At 40.9% G+C, this 20,825-nt stretch overlaps 1 pseudogene across 1 annotated transcript; it reads right to left on the bottom strand.

The window, feature by feature from the left end:
• Positions 1 to 3,118: 3,118 nt before the first annotated feature.
• On the bottom strand, positions 3,119 to 10,389 carry LOC147447019 (flavonoid 3'-monooxygenase CYP75B137-like; annotated as a pseudogene). The gene is made up of 4 exons (XR_015189708.1): positions 10,368 to 10,389; positions 6,766 to 6,921; positions 3,772 to 4,509; positions 3,119 to 3,665 (listed from the first exon to the last, which is right to left on the bottom strand). The product of XR_015189708.1 is annotated as a flavonoid 3'-monooxygenase CYP75B137-like (transcript).
• Positions 10,390 to 20,825: the final 10,436 nt, after the last annotated feature.

Below are 20,825 nucleotides of genomic sequence, written 5' to 3'. Positions count from 1 at the left end.
TGGTATAAATTTATGAAGAAGAGAGTAAATAGGTTGGATACAATCCATTAAGACTTCAAAATGCTAAGGTTCCAAAATTCAAAGGTTCTGTCCGAAAGTCAAAAGCCTAGGAAAATTGGATGCTTTGTGTGTGTCCCAAAAGTCTTCAACCATCCCTACATAGGAGGGGGTGAGCCCTAGAAGTAGGAGATGAGAGAGAAACTCACACACACACACACACACACACACACACACACACACACACAAGCTCCCTTTACACAAAGGGAATGAGGGACACATGTCAGCTCCCTAGCGCAGATGTCCACAAGGTGTACTCAGTTCCTATTGGATGGCCTTCGAGGTGGACCAATGAGAATTAAACTAGAGTAAATATAGTTTAATTAATTTAAAAACACTTAATAAAAGAACCAATAAGAATTAAGCTCTCTAGAAGACTATTGGACAGTCTCCCAAGGGGTCCAATGAGCATTCAACAACCCAATGGCTTGCCTGATTCCTATTGGCCAGGAGGCAAAGGGGTCCAATGAGAGTTTAGTTGAATTAAGTAATTACGTAAAGATCTCACAAAAGGGGAAAGGGGGACACATGTCAGAAGACTATCACTTATGTTTTTTGATTTTCATTGGCTAGGCCTGGGGAGGTCCAATGAGGTGTGAGAATGAGCAAATAGCAAGAGGGGTCGATCAAGAGAGAGAGGGGACTGATTTTTGGAAGGCATTATCACACACACACACACACACACACAATCTCATGTGTGAAGCAAAGAAGACTTTGTCTCCTTCTCAAGCTTGTGAGAAGGGAGGCCTAAACCAACAACTCTTGGCTTTGTGATGCAAATCCAACCAAGAGCCAAGCTTCAATGCATGCTTATCTCCTCTACCATGCTAATCAATAAGCTAAGCTATGCTAATATGAGTGATTATGTGAGGAGATGTACATATTTCCCGTAAGAATACTCCTTCTTCCTCTAAATCTACTCTCATACCCCGCTAGCTCTCACCATCTTCGAAGGTGTGTGAGGTCTTGGGTCTGAGACCGTGAGGCAATTGATGTTGTGTTTGATACGTGTTTTGCTTAGTGTATGAACTTTCCATATTCATTGCACTAGCTACTATTGAAGGAACACAAAGAATTGCATTGTAAAATGTCTCTCTTGATGGGAGAAACCATAATACAAAGCCTTTTGGAGGGGGGACCGGCTCCATGCAAATCCGGTCCTCAACTGTTGTCAGTTGCTTAATTTCTCTCTCTTTTGAAGTATTATTCATGCTATCTAACTAGGTGTTATACTTTTCGTTGCTCTCTCCACCCAAACACTCTTGTTATTCTCATTAGGAAGATATTCTAATGAAATGCTCACTATGTTCATGCTATTTTCCGCTACACACAAGTTATTAGACAATTAAATGTTACATTGACTTATCAAAGCACAAAAGTTACTGATTAGATTTTAGTTTCATTTGCCATCTTGTGTACTACATCTTGATTCGAGATGTCATCTCTTGGCAACATTTTGAGCGCATATGCACTATGTAAGAGGTTGACATAGCTAAAATATACATGGTGAGATGAAGAATCAGCACGCCAAGTTCTGGATGTGTGTTATGCCTTAAAGGGCATCTCTTGGATTGTCCATATGTTTGAAAGTGTCTCAATTGTTGTCTCTTGGACTATGGTTACCTTTGAGAGCACAACAAGTTGTTGATGAAATTCCAATCCCAAAGGTCATCTCTTGACATGTATGCAAGTGTGGTTTACTTTTGAGATTCCAAAAAGTTGTTAATTGGTTGAGAAAGATGTATATTTCAAGCACTTATTGGTCAATATGTATGCCTAGTGCAGTGCCCTTCTAAGAAGGACATGACCACATAGACAACGAAGCTTTTGGTAGTTTTTGTTAGATACAAAGCGAGGGTGTCTCATCAGATTCAAGCATCTTGGCTTGCATATTCAAGGCCAGTGGCATTATGCAAAAAGCTAATATGGTGAATATATACAATGTGAAATTATTAGTCGAGGATGATCCAAAAAAAACGATACGCTTGGCAATCTTCTGTTGAAACATATGACAATAGTATTGTATTTGCAAAAGCACGAAAGTGCTTAGCTACCTTCCTATTCAAAATTGACTACATAGTAAGGTCTAGGTTGTTTTTCTCGGATGCAAAGAGAGGACCTCTTAGTAGATTCAACATCTTGACTTGCATCTTCAAATAGCATTATGCAAAAAGCTGATATGGTGAACATATGGAGGGCGAGATTATTAGTCGAGGACGAATCACGATCCAAAAAAAATAGAATGCTTGCCAATGTTCAATTGAACCATATGACAAATGTACGGCATTTACCGAAGCAGTAAAAGCGCTTGGCTAGCTTCTTGTTCAAAATTAAGTACATGGTATGTCCAAGTGGCTAGCTTCTTGCTCAAAATTGACTAGCTACATGGTATGTTCAAGTGGTGAAGGGAAAATAGCTCTAGGTTGTTTTCAACAAAACCAAAGTGAGAGCCTCTTCCTAGCTATAGATGCAATCACCTATGCCAGCATCTTGAAGGATAATGCTTGTCTAAGAGTGCATTGATTGTGGAGTATGCCCAATAGTAGATGTCAAAAAACTCTCTCTCTCTCTCTCTCTCTCTCTCTCTCTCTCTCTCTCTCTCTCTCTCTCTCTCTCACACACACACACACACACACACACATACACACACACACATAATCAACACACACACACAATCGGGTTGTATATTGTGTACATAAGAGACCTTTGGAGATGCACAATGGCCTATATGACGAATGTAAAACGAACCATTGTGGGGGTGCATACTTCTATGTGATGTAGCCAGGATCTCGACAGAAAAGAACTGATAATCTCACCCATCTGTGAAGAAAGACATATCGACGATGCTCCCCACCCCCCCCCCTCTCTTTCTCTCTCTTCGCCTCCCTCCCCCGTTGAGAGAAAGGGTCACATGTTCATAGTTGTATAACATGAAAAGATGAAATGCTTATGAATAACAACTACATGTCGTAAGTATGAGTAACTGCAATATAGTAAGTGCATAGGAACAACAATATTACTTGTTCTATCTAGCAACAACATCTAATTGTTATATGGGAATTTCAAAGTGACTATGATTTTGCTACTTCTATTTGGTAAATATACAAAATTGCTATATAGCAATTGGTTCAAAACAAGATTCCTTTTTCCATCTAGCAATTAAGTTAAATTAATTGCTACTTCAATTGGAATTGGGCTCGCACACAAGGCTTGCTATTTGCATCTAGCAAATAAATCAAATGTTGGAAGGATTACTATATGGGAGTACGTCTAAAGCTCCTTGTGTCCGATGGCCCACACATTCACAAACATCATCGTCCTTGCTAATATGGTGTACCCCTCTATTTTGCACTCTGCTGTCGAGATTCTCGGCGCCAGCATGGGTAGCACTGGGTGTAGCCGCGCCACCTCTTTCACTACGCACTTGAAGTTGCTCAGCTTGGGAATGTCTGCATCGCTGATGATGTTATTCATTTTCTCGTCGCTGGTGCCAAACGCAGCGTCCATCTCGCTGTGCACCCTGTCTAGACAGTGTGGGTTTCTTAGGAGCTCAGCCATGGCCACTCCAGGGTAAGCGTTGTTGTGTGAACGCCAGCTGCTATCATGTCCTAGAGAAGAAACACCATTATATATTAGAATCATAGTAGGTGTCCCCAATTTTGTTTCAAACAAAAAACTTTGAAAAGATGAACAGTGTAAGGATGCAACTGTTACCAGCAGGATGCAGTTGATTTCATTGGGGGTGAGAATGGAGTTCTTCATAGTGCCATTGGCATCATCCAATTCTTTGGTGAGTAGATACTGCAGAAGATCATCATAGGAGGAATTGCTCTGCTTGCGGTGGCCGAGCACCTCGGCCAATTAGGCGGCATGGACGCGGTCGTGCAAGCGTCGCATGTGGCGCTTTCTTGCAAAATCGAGGAGGGAGAGGGTGGGAATGAGGTCTCTCAAAGTGGGGATGCTCACCTCATGCTCCAGCTCCTTCACCAGCTCGTGCAGGCTCTCAGCCCCAGCATGCGCACTGCCTTCCGACTGCAACAGCCGCATGATGACGTGGCTAGACATCTCGCCCATGCAATGCCCAATGTCCACTGCCTGCCTTGCCCCTGCCGATTCCTCCTGCAGCCTCTGTAGCAGCCTGGCCACCTCCTGCTGTCAGACGTACTCCAGCTCCTGCAGGCGCTTGGTTGTAAACAGGCCCACTGTGCAGAACTTCCTCTGCTTACGCCACTGCGGGCACTGCGCACTGAAGATGATGTCGCTGTTCTGTCCATACAGCAGAAGCTCGTTGAACTCGGCGGGGGGACGATTTGCGAAGATCTTGTCGTGTGTGTGAAGCACCTCTTTGGCGAGCTCCGGGCTGGAGATGGCAACGGCCAGCTGCTGGCCCAAGCGTAGTCCCACAATGGGCCCGTATTTCTGGGCCATGTCCCGCAAAGCTTGGTGAGGCGGCTGAGGATAAATTTCGAGCACTACCTCCAGCGTGGCGGAGGTAGTGCCCTGCCAGCATGGCAAGCAGCCCATCGTGGCACATCGCAAAAAGGCTGCACAGTGCAACGATCAACCAGTCTTGCACTCTCAATATTGTGTCACAGTACACACGTCACCTGACTCCCTCTCCTCCTCGTCGCCAAAAAGCTGCAGCCTGCTCTTGCGCTCGTAAAGTACTGCCGCCTCGTCATTGCAAACTTCAATGCAAAGGAGGCATTTGAATTTTGAGCGTTAACCCTTGACTGGCAGCATTTTATGTCATTTCCACTACCTTCTACATTTTTCCTAACCGGTCAGAATAAGGGGAAACTTGAAATTCTTCCCGTTCTTAGATCAAAATTTGAAGCTTTTGCTAATAATTAAACTAAAACTTGTGTAAATTTTCCCCACTTCTTAAGAACAAGCTCAAAATCTAACCGGGATTTTATAATTTCAGCCGGTTAAAATACACTAGACCCCGGTTTTTTCTAACACTTCCCACCACCACCCCCCGGTCCCCCCAAAACAAACAAAAGATTAACATCAAAAACATCTCTTTTTTTCTTTTTTTCAACTCTTCATTGGAATTTGGATCTCCTCAACAGAAGATGATAGAACTAAGATTTAAGATAATATTGAGGGCTCTTCAAATGAAATTGTTCATCATTTTTTAACACAACTGGCTCTATTTGTGAGCTCATTGGTGAATATGGAGCAGTCAAGAACAATTAGTGTCATAGCTATGCAAAACCAAGCAAGTGGAACAAGATTTCCTACTGTATAGTAGCCAAGACCCCTAGACACTAAAGATTGCCAAGAATTTAACTACAGAATAAGTTCCCTATTCTTTGGAAATTAAGTAACAATTCATTGATATTTCTTATCGCTTTGGATGCAAAGTGAGCACATCTATCACAACTTCTAGTAGCTCTTAAGAGTCTTTTTTCCAAATGCATTTTATCAACATCCTACACCCATTTAACTTTTACGAGTATGTAACATTGACCTTGCAGTATACCACATCAAACGGCTTTTCCAATATTGACAAAAGACATATTCAATTGCTTCTTTCAATGCTCTTGCAAGGTGTGGAGCTTTGAAGGACCATGTTGGAGGTACTATAGTACCATGTTAGAAGCACATTTTCCTAGGTTTTTTCTAAGTACCGATATACAGGAAGTTAATTTGCTCTCACTTTAAATAGGAAAAAGAGGAACATTAGTATGGTCGTACTTATTGGCAGTGAATTTGACGACCACAAGCAGCACCTCCCATCTTTAGGTCAAAATTTGAAGCAGTTGTTGGTATTAACACTAAAACTTGTAATTTTTTTCCGGATTTCTTCAAGTTGAGCTTGAAATCTAGCCAATATTTCACAAATTTAGCAATTTAAATAAATAATAAACTCGGATGTGTGAACATTGGAACTCTACCATCCACACACGTCCCAATTTCCAAATTCCCAATCTCGTTCGTTATTTTTTGAATTTAGAAAAATTTACCAAAATACCCCTCTAATTTGTGGAAATTCCCAAAATACCCTCAAATTACAAAAATTTCCAAAATACCCTTTATCTATTTTGGTTGGATTGTTCAAGATTTTCTAATCTTTATTCCTTTTTGACAATTGAGATCCGTCTTTCCATGCTTAGCATGTAATTTTGTTACTAATTACATCACAAAAAATGGTAATTATGTCTAAAAATTATGAAGCAATTCATCACCAAAGTCTACATAACTAACTCAAATTCTAGATTTAGCATCTTGTATTGATAGGTCACAATGAATCTTCTTATGACCGTACTTATTAGCAGCGAATTTCAAGGCTCGAGAAAAACCTAGGTTTAGTGTAATCCAACCTAAAAATTTTAGGATTTGCCTCCATTTATTGTTTTTTGAAGGTGAGAAAACCTACAAAATTTAGATAAACTTATTGTAAATTGATGTGAAAACCTTCAAATTTAGTCAATTTACCTTTGAAATTTCTCATAGGTAGGACCTAGGTTCTAAGGTTTGCCACTTTATTGGCATTGGTGTGCTGAGCCTGACAATTTGCAGCCTTTCATACGAAGCAACGCCTGCAACATCTGTGACTAAGCCCGACGTGAGCCAGTACAGCAAACAGCATTGCATTCACAGCAGCTTTGGCGAGCAGGCCAACCACGCTGGCAAGCATGCTAAGGTGTCAACGGGCGCCCTCCTGCCACGCTGGAGGAGCGCTCGAAATCTATCTCCAGCCTGGTGAGGCAGCTCTGTGAGCAGGTGCCAGTGACCAATGACAGGCCACACAAATGGGCCTGGTGGAAACGCGGAGATCTTAGCTTATAGTAGTGATAAGAAGCAGTGCTACTATAGATAGGAAACCACAAATGAGCAGAAACCATGGTGGCGACTCTGCCATAATTAGACACTACCCGTCTGTTTGTCTTAGTGGAAGCGCACCTTTAATGTATTTGTGAGGGTCTCTCAGTCCCAGCTTATAAGGGGCATCGATGTTCCCATTTTTCAATATGAAGTTTTGAATATGGCCCGTGAAAAGTGAGCCGAGAGCCAAAATTGCAAGGCAAGCGTGCTTGAAACGAGGGTCATTTCCTAAAAACATTGGTTTGGTAGGTGGAGGGTAGAATAACTAATAACTACTAGTGTGTGACCCACGCATTGCTGCGGTCAAAAAAAGCATGGCCATTGGGTCACACACATACACATATCTGTAAGTGTGTGTGTGTTTGCACAAGTGAGAAGGGTATACTTTAGTTCTTGTAATCACTACAGGAATATGGAAGTTCCCTCTCTCTTTCTTATTAGAACTTGAGATCAAGACTTTCGAGTAAATATTTGATGTCTGTTTGGATGTTCTTATAATCATAAAAATTCTCCCTCCCTCCCTCCCTCCCTCCCTCTCTCTCTCTCTCTCTCTCTCTCTCTCTCTCTCTCTCTCTCTCTCTATATATATATATATATATATATATATATATATATATATATATATATATATATATATATATATTGCGTGATGCATGGAAGCATCGAGAGCGCGGACTAAAAACTCTCTCCTTCTCTCTCTCTCTCTCTCTCTCTCTCTCTCTCTCTCTCTCTCTCTCTCTCCATTGCACGATGCGTGGAAGTGTCGAGAGCTTGGATTTCTTGAAGCTAGAGTATCAAAGTAGAGTCACCTATCAAATTTTGAGGGCTGGAGTATCTTATGGCCTTTAGAAGGAAATGTAGAATCACCCTTTACACACATATGCCTCTAGGGATCATCTCTCTCTCTCTCTCTCTCTCTCTCTCTCTCTCTCTCTCTCTCTCTCTCTCTCTCACACACACACACACACACACACACACACACACACACACACACACTCATGGCGGTGCCCCAAGTGAGAGTGTAACAGATTTTCAACAGATGTCCTTGAAGTGGTGAGAGAGTGATCATGGATCTACTCGGCATTCAACTTTTCTATATCTGTCATGTCCTTCCATGTTGGGACTATTTGAGATTCCCAATGTTTGCAATAAACCAAGCTTTGGTGTATTTTTACCGCTAATTTGAAAATTCCAAGCTTTCCTTGAAGAAAATTGTTTTTTTTTTTGCAAGTTTTAGTGTACCATCAATTTTTCAAATTTTGACCTAATCCAAAAGAGTTAAATTGTGCCTTTATTTATTTTAAATTGTTTAATTAATAAGTATTGTTAGCAAGCCCTCTCTCTCTCTGCACACTCATGTTATCCCACATTAAGTGTAGATAGTGCCAATTCGACTTCAAGACCATTCGACTCTGTGCAAAGCTACGACGTGCAATGTACACATCCTCAGGGTTAGAAAAACATGATACATGAAGTTGCAAATTACAAGGTTTTAACAACATTTTGCAATGCATGGAAGCTTCAAAAATTTTACATTTCTTGAAGCTCAAATATAAATTTTAGGGTTAGGTTCATATTAGAAAAGGAAGTTTTATGGCCTTCAAAATGCAAAGTAATGTAGAGCCACTATAAATATTATAAATATAGATAGAGTAAGCTTTTTGACTTTACAATGCTGTATCAAGTTTGGAACTCACTCAAAAGTCTCTTCATTTTCAACCATCTAGTACTTGCACTTGAAATTAAATGTTTCTTTAGGTTTTCTTTAAAGTGAACCAAAGTGTGACACATGGAGGCCCTCTCCTTCCTTGAAAGTTTTAAGCTCCATTATATATATATCAAGTTTGGAACTCACTCAAAAGTGTCTTCATTTTCAACCATCTAGTACTTGCACTTGAAATTAAATGTTTCTTTAGGTTTTCTTTAAAGTGAACCAAAGTGTGACACATGGAGGCCCTCTCCTTCCTTGAAAGTTTTAAGCTCCATTATATATATAGTATAGATTTGAGAATAGCCTTTCTAAAAGATGCCTTAGAGGAGAGTTGGGTTAGGTATACTTTTAATGTTTACAGTGATGAGTGATGATTGAGACTTGCCTTATTTAAAGGTAGTAAATAGATCTTTTCATATCACCTATCATTTCACATAGTGGCATGTCTTTTCTTGCATTGTATTGTATTAGATTTAAACTAGTAAATGGATCTTTTTGGCTTTCAAAAGGCCATAGGAGAGCGGGTGGAGAATTGGTGCACTTTTTGGACCGTTGATTATGAATCATGGATTGATAACACACGTCAAGTGAGATTGTTTTATAATGTATATGGGTCTTTCTATCGTTGTAACTTGGTCCCTTCTTTTAATGCTCAATTGACTTCTTTGTTTTATAAAAGTTATATTTTAATTTAATAGTGTAAATGGGTCTTTCCATCAGTTTCTTTTTATTAAATGCTCATACTTTTTTCTTTTTTAAATCTTTGTTTAGTTTATAAGTTTTATAAAGGTTATATTTTCTTTTTATAATGTAAGTGTCTCTTTTCATCATTGTAATTTGGTCCTTTTATTTAATGCTCACTTGAAAAAAAAAAACTTTGTAGTTTATAAATGGGTCTCTTCATTTAAGGATCTAATGACTTTCTTGTCTTGATATATAAATGTCACCTTGTTACTTTAGTGCATGTATTATTATCAGGGACTAAGTTTACACATTTTCAATATATATTTCTATCATAAAGCTGATATAATGGATTTCTTTGATTTAATAGCATGCATCATTTTTATTGTGTAGTTTGTTTTATTGATATATTTATACAAGAATAGGATTAATTCCTAAACTTTCACTAATACTTATATGCTTTATGTTTTTATGAGGTCAATCAATGTAACACTCATGCATAAGGGCATAAGGGAAAATGAAGATTTTTGGGACAATTCTTTTACCATTGAATTGAATTGTTGGACGTTCTCCATGTGGCATTTCAATGTTTTTGGATTTAATGTGTGCATATGGGAGTGCCCCCCCACTCTCTCACTTCGTTGGAGTCGAGGTAGCTCTCTCTCTCTCTCTCTCTCTCTCTCTCTCTCTCTCTCTCTCTCTCTCTCTCTCTCTCTCTCTCTCTCTCTCTTCTGTAAGCCGCCCTAAACCCTAAGAGGTCAGGGAGGAAGGTTGAGAGGGAAATAATTCAATAGGTTGACATGAATGAAGACTTCCCCCCTTCCTTGGGTAGATCATACCGTTTGAAATGAGCTTGTCACCCTTTGAAACCAATTATTCCAGTTGATAATAGGTGGGGATTTTTGCCACTAGTTTTCTATTACCTTAGGTGCCTCGTCGAGTTGCAAGGGTGGTAAGGTACTCTCCCAGGATCGAACTTGAAGTGGTTCATCAGGTGATTCGTGAACACTGGGAGGTGTGGATTCCTTTGTAGCTTCATGGAGGTTGACTATTGTAGGTGGAAATCTTTACCTTGTTAATTCACCTTTCATTTCACATAGTGACATCTCTTTTCTTGCATCCCCCCCCCCCCCCCCTTATCTTTCTTGAGTTGTAAGTGTAATGGCATGTGATCGGAGAGGCTTTTTGTTGAGATTACCTTCATCTCTAACGTCAATGAGATCAAGTCAGCTTGATGAGAGCAGTAGCATCTGTCCAGCCTGGGAAGTAGTGCGGGCATACTGAAGGCTTCTGTAGGTGAATCCAGGCATGTTGCTCCATGGGCCCACTTCCCACAAGTCAATTATAGCCCACTTCTCACATAAGCTTAGCCATTTAGACTTTTCTGAGCCAGCCAGTATACTGGCGGAGCCTGTTCTGTCCTTGCTTTTCTCGACCATATTGAAATCTCCAACCATCAGCCACTCCCCTTTGATCAGAGTATCCCTAAGCTGCATCCATAGTTTAGCTCTATCCTTTGCGTTGCAAGGGCCGTAAACATTTACTATGGTTAGAGGTTGATCGTCCCATCTGATTCTAACACCAATGACTCTTTCGGAGGGGTGGTTTAGAACCATCTTTGGCTCCAAATCTCTGTCGCAATGAACAAGACACCACTAAAACCGTCACTTCCTTTCCCATAAAAGATAAGTTTTTTTCCTACAACCTATTTTCTCTTGCTACGAGCATCCAAATGGTGCATTTGGTTGGTTGTCTTCTCTTTCTTCACTTCTTCCCAGAAGAGAGTGCCCTTCTTCGGGTTTTTTAAATCACGTTCCAAGATTGAATAGAGAGAGAGGAAAGGGGAACAAAATTCTTCTGCCTCCAAGAACTCTTCAACAGAGTTCCCATTCAGGTTGTCCTCTTCCATTGGATCCTTTTCTGCTGGAACGTGCATGGTATCCAGCTTGGAAGTGAAAAAATCCTCTTGATTCGTCTTTCCCAAAACTTGGAATAAGTTGTCGTATAGGAAAGGAGGCTTTGGGAAATCCGGCGGGAGACCTTTGATTTGTCCCAAGGCCCTAGCCTGCGATTTGAACCATTTGCATGAAATATGAGATATTTGTTGCCAGCCCTCATCTTTTGACCTGAGAGTTGGAGACATCACGATCTTCTGCATTATTGGGGTGGCTGTTCTTTGTTGAGTGGTGGATGAAAAGTGGTAGCTTTGGGTGGTCTTGCCCTTACCCCGGTTTCCATGATCTTGTTTCTCCACATCTTTATTCGAGTTGACTTAATTTTGATCACCCTCTGCCTTGCCAAGATTTTCAATAGGCTTCTTGGTGGATCTATTGCATTCGTGCCACCCTGTGGGGTAGCTTGTAATTCGCTTCTCTCCATCTAGTCTGTAGGATTTAGCACCTCATCGGGACACACCCTTGCATAATGCCCAAATTTTTTGCATTTGAAGCAGGCCCCGAAGAAGGTGTTAAAGTTCAGAGGAATGATCTTTAGTCCCACCCCAACATTCACCAACAAGTTCTTTGGTTGTGTCTTCTGCAAATCCCACCAAATACAGACCTTGTTTGCTGCTACACCCGAGGCTCAGGCAGATGGGACAAAAAGTGGATCACCAAGTGAAGCTACGAGGTCCTTCAAGTTCTTCCTAAGCCATGTGGGGAAGTTGACAAACTCCACCCAGATTGGGCAAAGATCCTTGAATGCCTCGATAGATTCAAACAAAGGGTCCCAAGGGAGCACACACACCGGTGTGCAATTGAAGAACAACGCGCTTTTTGCCAAAACCCTCTCAACCTGTCATAAAATCTAATAGCTAATATCTAACCAACCCAAATGATTTGCTCATTTTAAATTGATCACTTAATGTGGGAGAATAAATGGGAACAAGTGTTAAGATATAGACATGTGCTTATAGATCTATCTCAACACGGGGCCAATGGTAAAGGGGCCCAAATGAGAGATGGTCTATCAAAGAGCAAGGCTAACAAATGGATCGTAAGACCTTAGGGCTAGCTTCATTGAAGACCTCCAATAATGTGTGTAAAAGGCCTTTGACCTTAGGTAAGCTAGGGTTGAGCTTGAGGCGCGGGAACCCGACCCAGCTCGAGGTGCTTGTCCTGCTTGTCATGCTTGATGACTAAGGTGCTTGAGGTGCTTGATGATTGAGGTGCTTGAGATGCTTGAGGCACTTAATTATTGAGATGCTTGAGGTGCTTGACATGCTTGAGATGCTAGGGTTGCACTTAAGGTGAGAACCCAGCCCAAGCTTAAAGTGCTTATGAGCCAAGCTTGTGGTGGGAATTGGGCCTATGCATGAGGGGCTTGAGGTGTCAAAAAGTCAAAGATTCAATCCCTACAAGGAGGGGGCTAGCCCTACATGGGGGGGGATGAGAGAGAACACCCACACACTCACACAAGGCATGCATGGTACAAAGAAATCAAAAGGGACACTTGTCAAGTTCCTCCTCATGTTGCCCTCATGGTGTGCCTGAAGCCTATTGGTTGGCCACCCAAGGGGTCCAATAATAATTTAGGAGATTTAATTAATTGATTTAGCATTTATCTAGCCCTCTCTCAAAAGGGAAAGGGGGACACTTGTCCCAAGGCTACCCTTGCTGCTTGTAATGCCTCCTGCTTGTGATTGGCTAGGCCTGGAGGGGTCCAATGAGCTTCAAGCATGAGCTAGAAGGGGGGGTCGACCCAAGCAAGCTAGGGGGTATACTCACCCACACACACTCACAAACACTCTCATTGTGTGTTATGCAAAGTGCAAGAGCTCCCTCTCCTTCTCCAAGCAAGTAGAGGTTGAGAGCCTAACACTCTTGGATATGGAGTGCAAATCCAACCAAGAGCCATGCTTCAATGCTTAAGCTTGCCATCTCCTTCTTCTTCATTACTATGCTATTATGTATGCTAGCAACAAGAGTTATGATAAGTGAGGAACTAATTCTTTCTCCTACGAAATGTTTCTTCTTCCTCTTCCCTTCCCTCATTCCCTGCTATCTCTCTCCACCTTTGAAGGTGTTTGAGGTCTTGGGACTGAGGCTTGGGATAGTTAAAGCTTTCTTCAAGTTTATGTTATGTTTGTGATGCATGAAGCTTTCCATCTTCATTGCATCACCTAGGTCACAAGGAACACAAAGATTGTATTGTAACAAGTCTCTCTTAATGGGAGAAATCATAATACAAATGCCTATTGGAGGGGGGACCGGCTCCACATAAATCCGGTCCTCAACTGTTGTCATGTTCTCTAAATTCTCTCTCTTGCAAAATTATTGTTCATGCCAACTTAACTAATTGCTATGATTATGTTGCTATCTTCAATTATGTTCACCCACTATGCTCACAAAATCATTTCTCAAAAGTACTCTCATTAATTTCCGCTACTCTCAAATTAAATAGGCCAATTTCATTACATTAGTATCAGTTACCTCTCTCTTGAAATCATAGTCGTCCTCTCTCAAATTAAATAGGCCAATTTCATTACATTAGTATCAGTTACCTCTCTCTTGAAATCATAGTCGTCCTCGACTATGAGGTAGAAGAGATAAAGCCTTAGTTATTAGTCAATTTTACTTAGCGGGTAGAGGATCCCTTTTTACCCTACGACATCTTTCCAAGATGGATGACTAATCCATTTGGTGCTTGGGAGACATAGCTGCCGCAAGCATGTCTTCACTTTAGTCCATTTCATTCTCTCAAAGTAGAGTGACAAATTTTACTTGGTGTTTGACAGACGTCGTCATCACAAACATGATTCTAAGCATGCATACTAGTTAAATTTATGCACAATTAAAAAGAGGACTAGTCTTATAAGACAAAAACATGAGTCATTTAAAAGAAATTTGTACATTTGCTTACTCTAATGTAGCATTGTAAGCATTGACAAGGTTCATACTATCCTTAAGCTATATTCCTTGCATCCATCTAGCATCTTCAAAAGGATAATTTTTGAACTTAATAAGATACCGTCGGATAATCTTACCATGTCGTAGTACCTTGTCTTCATGCCGAAGAACAGCTTCAAGTTGTAGCACCTCTTCTTGGTCTTCAACTTCGGGAGGGTCTTCAATAATTGGTTCAGTTGGTGGCTCTCCTTTGTAGGGCTTAAGTAGGCTTACATGAAAGGCATTGTGTATGAGCCAATGGTTGGGCAACTTGAGTTGATAAGACGTCTCATTGATGGGCTTCAAGATTTGGAAAGGACCATAGTATCTTTTTGCTAGTTTAGCATAATACTTTTGATGGCCCATAGGATTTTTGCCCGTCGTTTGCCTCAATCAAGCCTTAGGAAACTTGAGTAAGACCCAATCATTTTCTTTGAACATTAAGGCTCTTCTGTGCTTATCAACAGAGCAGCTTTTTGCCTTTGTTGAGAGATGGATATAGCCTCCTTAATCTTTTGAAAAGATTCTTGTAGGTCACGGCTATACTCATCGGCGCGAAGATCTTCCCATGTACTTTGAGTAGCAATGGACTTTTAGGTCTTCCCTCAATGATCTCAAAAGGTGCTTTTCCCGTAGAAGTATGTACAGTATTATTGTAGGCATACTCTACAAGAGGTAAGTACTTTTCCCATTGTGAGCGTTGATCTACTTTGGTAACATAAGTCTTGAGTAGATCGAGTATCGTAAGATTGGCTACCTCACTTTGGCCATCCGTTTGTGGGTGATAGGCCGAAGAGAAATTCAATCTTGTTCCTAGATTTTCAAAGAGACCTTTCCAGAAATTACTGGTCATTCTAGGATCTCTATCTGACACGATGGATGTGGGTAATCCATGGTACTTGAAAATGTGAGATATGAAGAGAGTTGCCATTTGATGTGCCTTAATAGTCTTTTTGACAGGAATAAAATGTGCTTGCTTGCTAAACCTGTCAACTATTGTCCATATTCCTATATTCCCATGGATAGACTTGGGTAATCCAAAGATGAAATCCATGGATATACTCTCCCATGGTGAATTTGAGATAGGCAATGCTGGAGTAATCCAGGTTGCCTCCCTCTATCATACTTGGTCTTTTGGCATACTACACATTTTGAAACATACTCTTCTATGTCCACTTTCATGTTAGGCCAATAGAAGTACGTCTCTACTCCTCGGAGAGTAGGTTGAATACCTCTATGCCCCGCATATGGAGGAGCATGGGATTCATACATAACTTTCTCACGAAGGGAATGGGTAACACATAGCCTATTGACGTGGAGAAGATAACCATCCTGCAAGATGAATGGTTCCTCTTTCTTCCCCAAAGCAAGGGCTGACATTATGTCTCTAAAGTCAGGGTCAGTAGCATACTCATCTATCATAGAGGATAGATCATTGTGAGTAGCTATAGACACCGCATTAACTTTGGGTCGTCGTGAAAGTGCATTGGCCACTTGATTGTGCTTACCAGCTATGTGAGCAATATGGAAATTGAATTGCGAAAGAAAATTTTCCCACCTCATTTGTTTGTCAGAAAGCTTGGTTTGCGTCATGAAATACTTGAGACTTTGGTGGTCGGTTCGTAGGATAAATGGAGTCCCCAATAGGTAGTGCTTCCATGTGTCTAGGGCATGTAGAACAGCTAAAAGCTCTTTCTCATAAATGCCCAAGACTCGTTCATCAATATTAAGCCTTCGGCTCTCATATGCTATGGCATGCCCTTCTTGAAGCAAAACTGCTCCAAGGCAATCAATCACCACAAGCATCACATTGGACCTCAAATGGCTTTGAGAGATCCGAAAGCACAAGGACTGGTTGAGAAGTAAGCTTCTCTGTGATCTTTTCAAAAGCATTTTGCTCCTTAGCAGTCCATACAAACTTAACGTTCTTCTTAGTTAAGTCGTGTAGTGGTCCTGCTACTTGAGAGAATTTTGCTATGAAGCGTCTATAGTATGCGCACATACCAACAAAGCTTCTTAGCTCATGTAGATTTCTTGGGTTAGGCCATGCTTTTATTACCTCTAACTTTGATGGATCCATTTGGATACCATCTTTAGAGATAATATGACCTAGGTATTGAATCTCTTGAAGGAAGAATTCGCTTTTTCTTTTGGTTGAGAAAAAGTTTGTTCTCCCTCAATGCTTGAAAAATCACTTGGAGATGTTGCTTATGTTCCTCAAAATACTTGGAGTAGATGATGATATCATCAAAGAACACTCCAGTGAATTTGCGGTATGGACTAAAAATTTTCTCCATCAAACGATTGAACATAGCTGGTGCATTAGTCAAGCCAAAAAGCATGACTAGATATTCATAAAGACCAAACGTTGTGCGAAACGCGGTCTTTAAGATATCTTCATCCACTATCCTTATGTGATGATAGCCACTCTTAAGCTCAATCCTATTGAAGTAGGTCGAGCCTTGTAGCTTATCAAACAGATCTTCTACCCGAGGTACGAGAAATCTGTTTTTGATAGTGATATGGTTTAGTGCTCGATAGTCCACACACATACGGTATGTACCATCTTTCTTTTGCACTAAAAGGACTGGAGAACAAAAGGGAGAGGAACTAGGCCTCACCATCCCTTTGTCTACCAGCTCTTGTACTTGCCTCATGATCTCCTCTTGTTGAGCTTGTGAGACTCGATAAGGAGGCTTGTTAGGTGGTGAGCTTCCAGGAAGGAGCTCAATACGATGAGCATCCCCTCGTTTTGGAGGTAAGTCCATAGGGATATCATCGATGAACACATCTTGGAATCCTTTTAGAAAATTAGACAAGTCTAACTCTTCTTGATTCCTACCATTTACATTTGATGAAACATTAGTATCTTTTAGAGACTCTTTGACAAAAATTATGTACGTAGAAACTGAGCTCTTCATTGACTTATCAAAAGCAAGAGGATTTACAAGTGGAATAGTATGACCATGCTCACTAGCATCTATATACATGTTCTTTCCCCTGTAGGTGAAGTAGATTCTCCTTTCAGGGAACTTCATGTTGGCAGCCATGCGATCAAACCATGGTGCCCCTAGGATAACATCCTCATGTTGGAGAGGAGAGATGAAGAAGTCTTCCTTGTTGACATAGCTTTGGACATGAAGCCTCAACTTCCCAATCAAGGGAGTAACGGAGGCTTGTTGTCCCTTGAAAGCTGCATCAGCCACTACTATATCTCCCATCTCAAAAGCTTAAATGCCCAACTTGGTGGCCAACTCCATTGATATGAAGTTAAGAGTAGAGCCAGGGTCAAACAAGATGAAGGCTTTATGCTCTCTTACCTTTCCCCAAGCATAGGAAAGTGATGATCCTTTGCAATGAGCATCCTCTTTTGGATCTTCGATGGTGGAAGCCCTAGGAGTCTCATTGCGAGTATTCTTCTTGGGGCAAGAACGATAGCCATGTCCTTGCTCCCCACACTTGAAACACTTATGGTCCTTGCGAAAAGCTTCAAGCTCTTCAGGAGAGAGTTTGTTTTTACCTTTGTAAACTCCCTTCTCCTTGGACCGATTGTTGTTGTTGTTGTTGTTGTTGGAATTGACTTGGAAAGTATTTTGAACATTGGTTTTCCCCTTTGCATCATTTTTGTCTTTGTTTTCCATGGGCTTGACATTACGTCTAGCCCCTTGATGGAAATTGATGCGTGAATCAACCATGGTGTGATGGATTACTTCGCTAATAGTACCAGGCCATTGAGAATTGATGTATTCGGCCATCTCTTCAGGTAATCCCGCACTGAATTGCTGCCTTTGCTCGGCAAAGTCTATCTTTTGAAAGACAGTAGCCTTGAGATGTAAATCCCAAAACTTGTCTACATATTTGTGGATAGACTCATGGGAGAGGAGCTTCAAGCTGCGCCATTCGGTAAGCACTTTGTCCTTTGCATCGCTTGCAAGGAATTGCTTCATGGTGGAAACTCGTAGAGTTTTCCATGTCTTTGGGGCTTCACCATTTCCACAAAGGCTAGCCCACCATTGACGAGCTGATTTTTGGAAGTGCATAGCTACATGGCGTAGCTTAGAGGACTCTGTGAATCCCTCATCTCCAAAGGCCGCATCAAATTGCTGGATGAAGGCCAACACTTTGTCGGTAGCACCGAAGGTGCCATCATAGGTGAGAAAAGAGATACTCTTTCCTCCCTCCTTGAACTTCTTTAGCTTTTGTGACCTTCACCATGCAGGAAATGATTTGCGATGTCCTCCCCTCTTGTATTCTCTAGGAGAATAACCATAACTTTCGTCAGAAGAGGAGGAAGGTGAAGAAGAAGGAGAAGAGGGTGACCTCTTCCTAGCCCTTTTCTTCCTTTGTTTCCTCTCTTGCCTTTCAGAGTGATGAGGAGAAGGACTATGTGTTGATCTTTTCCTCTTGGGAGGAGTGGGAGATCGTCTAGACCGCCGTCTTCATGGAGCCACATCTTCAGAGGAACTTAAACTTTCATTGCTTTCTTGGTCTTTGGATTCCTCCTCTCAAATGGGAGAGAGTCTTCTTTTGGGGGTCTCTTCAAGAGGCCTCCTAAGCTCTCTCTCCTCTTGGAGAGGAAGGGAAATTCCATAAGCACGAAGTTGTTGATTAACTTCGGCTTGCAAAGCAGGGTTGCCCATAGCTTGCTGCAACCTAGTGACGAGATAATTCACAAACATGGGAGCATCATCATTAGCACCTTCATATGCAAAATCAAAGCTATCAATGTTCATTCTACTCTCTTGATTATTGTCAGCCATGTTAACAAAATTTATGTATGTACTTAGTGTATGCTTTGGCAATTCAAAACCTTAGTTGCCACTCCTCTTAGCCTTTGAAAATCGGCTCTTAAGTATCTACACCCACGGCTCGAAGTGGTTAATTATAGAGAGTAGAGGAGTAGGTCTAACATAGCAGAGTTGCCAAGGGCTAGCTCCTTTCAGACTTCTTATGGCTCAATAATGGTAAAGTCGTAGGCAAGTCTATAAAGACTCCATTATTAAGTCCAAAGCTCTCGAGGTGTGCACCATCCTCCACATAGTGGGCTCAACAAAACCGATAATAGATCCCAGTTCCACTTACCCTAATATAATTAACAACATCAACCATTTATAGGATACTTAAGGACCTCTCTTCTTAAGCAAGAAAAGAGAAACCAAATGCTCTGATACCAATGTAATGAAATTGGCCTATTTAATTTGAGAGTAGCGGAAATTAATGAGAGTACTTTTGAGAAATGATTTTGTGAGCATAGCGGGTGAACATACTTGAAGATAGCAACATAATCATAGCAATTAGTTAAGTTGGCATGAACAATACTTTTGTAAGAGAGAGAGAGAATTTAGAGAACAAAAGTATTGTTCATGCCAACTTAGCTAATTGCTATGATTATGTTGCTATCTTCAAGTATGTTCACCCGCTATGCTCACAAAATCATTTCTCAAAATTACTCTCATTAATTTCTGCTACTCTCAAATTAAATAGGCCAATTCATTACACAACCATTGCACTATTGTTGAACTGAGCTGACATGAATCCTTTCGCTATATATTGCATGAATATTATCGAGTCGTGCTAATTTAGAGGAATTCCAAAGACCGAGCAAGAGTTGTCGAGCAAACCAAAAATCGAGCAAGACTAGCCAATCAAACAGGATAGCATACATAGCATTATAAACTCTGGGAACATTTTGACAGTACTTAATTTCATGTGAAATTTCATAAAGTAAGCAAACACTAAAAAAAATTCTCATTATATTTCTCTACATCTAGAGGCATCAAATTTCTTCACATATGCAAGAAAAACTAAATTTTCTCATAGGCGTGCACATTGCATCTCTCTCTCTCTCTCTCTCTCTCTCTCTCTCTCTCTCTCTCTCTCTCTCTCTCTCTCTCTCTCTCTCTCTCTCTCTCTCTCTCACACACACACACACACACACACACACACACACACAGACACACACAAAGTTTCTCTCAAGAAGTAGAATCGTTTTGACATAGAAATTTCTCTTCTTCTTCATCTTTTTCCTCTCTCTCTCTCTCTCTCTCTCTCTCTCTCTCTCTCTCTCATAACAAGTCTTGAGTTCAACTCTCCTCATCGGATAGATCTTTGAGACAGTTTCCTATGACTTTAAAACTCTCTTTTTCTTCTTCTTCTTCTTCTTCTTTTTCTTCTCTCAATAATCAAAACTTAAACTCCATCTAGATAAACCAAAATCTTTGAAAAATGGTACTCTGTGGTCTAGAAAACATTTTGCCTCCACATAAGGCCTCTAGTACACTTTAATTGTTTGAATTCTAAATCACACCCCAAGACAACCGCTTCAATGCATTCTCATGAAGACTCTTGTATGGGTACTCAAACACTATTTTCTAGCTAGTCTGTTTTTTAATAAACTCCATTGAATCTTTCCAATGTGTAATCTCTAGTGGAGGGATCAAGGAATGGCTTGTGCAAGGAATTTCTAGATATTAGGGACATCTACATAGGGCATTTAATGAGAGATCATTGGTGACATTTGGCTTTAGCTAGTAGGCATGGATAAGGAGGAGGTGATGGTTGTTAGGGACAAGAGGCAGAGCACTAAGGACATCCGCTAGGAAATCTGTATACCATCTAGTAGCGGTGGAGGTGAGCATGATGTAGATGTATCGCAG

This window comes from Adiantum capillus-veneris, chromosome 11 (genome assembly GCF_014529385.1).
Source record: "Adiantum capillus-veneris isolate H3 chromosome 11, ASM1452938v2, whole genome shotgun sequence".
In the NCBI taxonomy this organism is placed as follows: domain Eukaryota; kingdom Viridiplantae; phylum Streptophyta; class Polypodiopsida; order Polypodiales; family Pteridaceae; genus Adiantum; species Adiantum capillus-veneris.
This window is presented reverse-complemented; position numbering and strand designations above follow the sequence as displayed.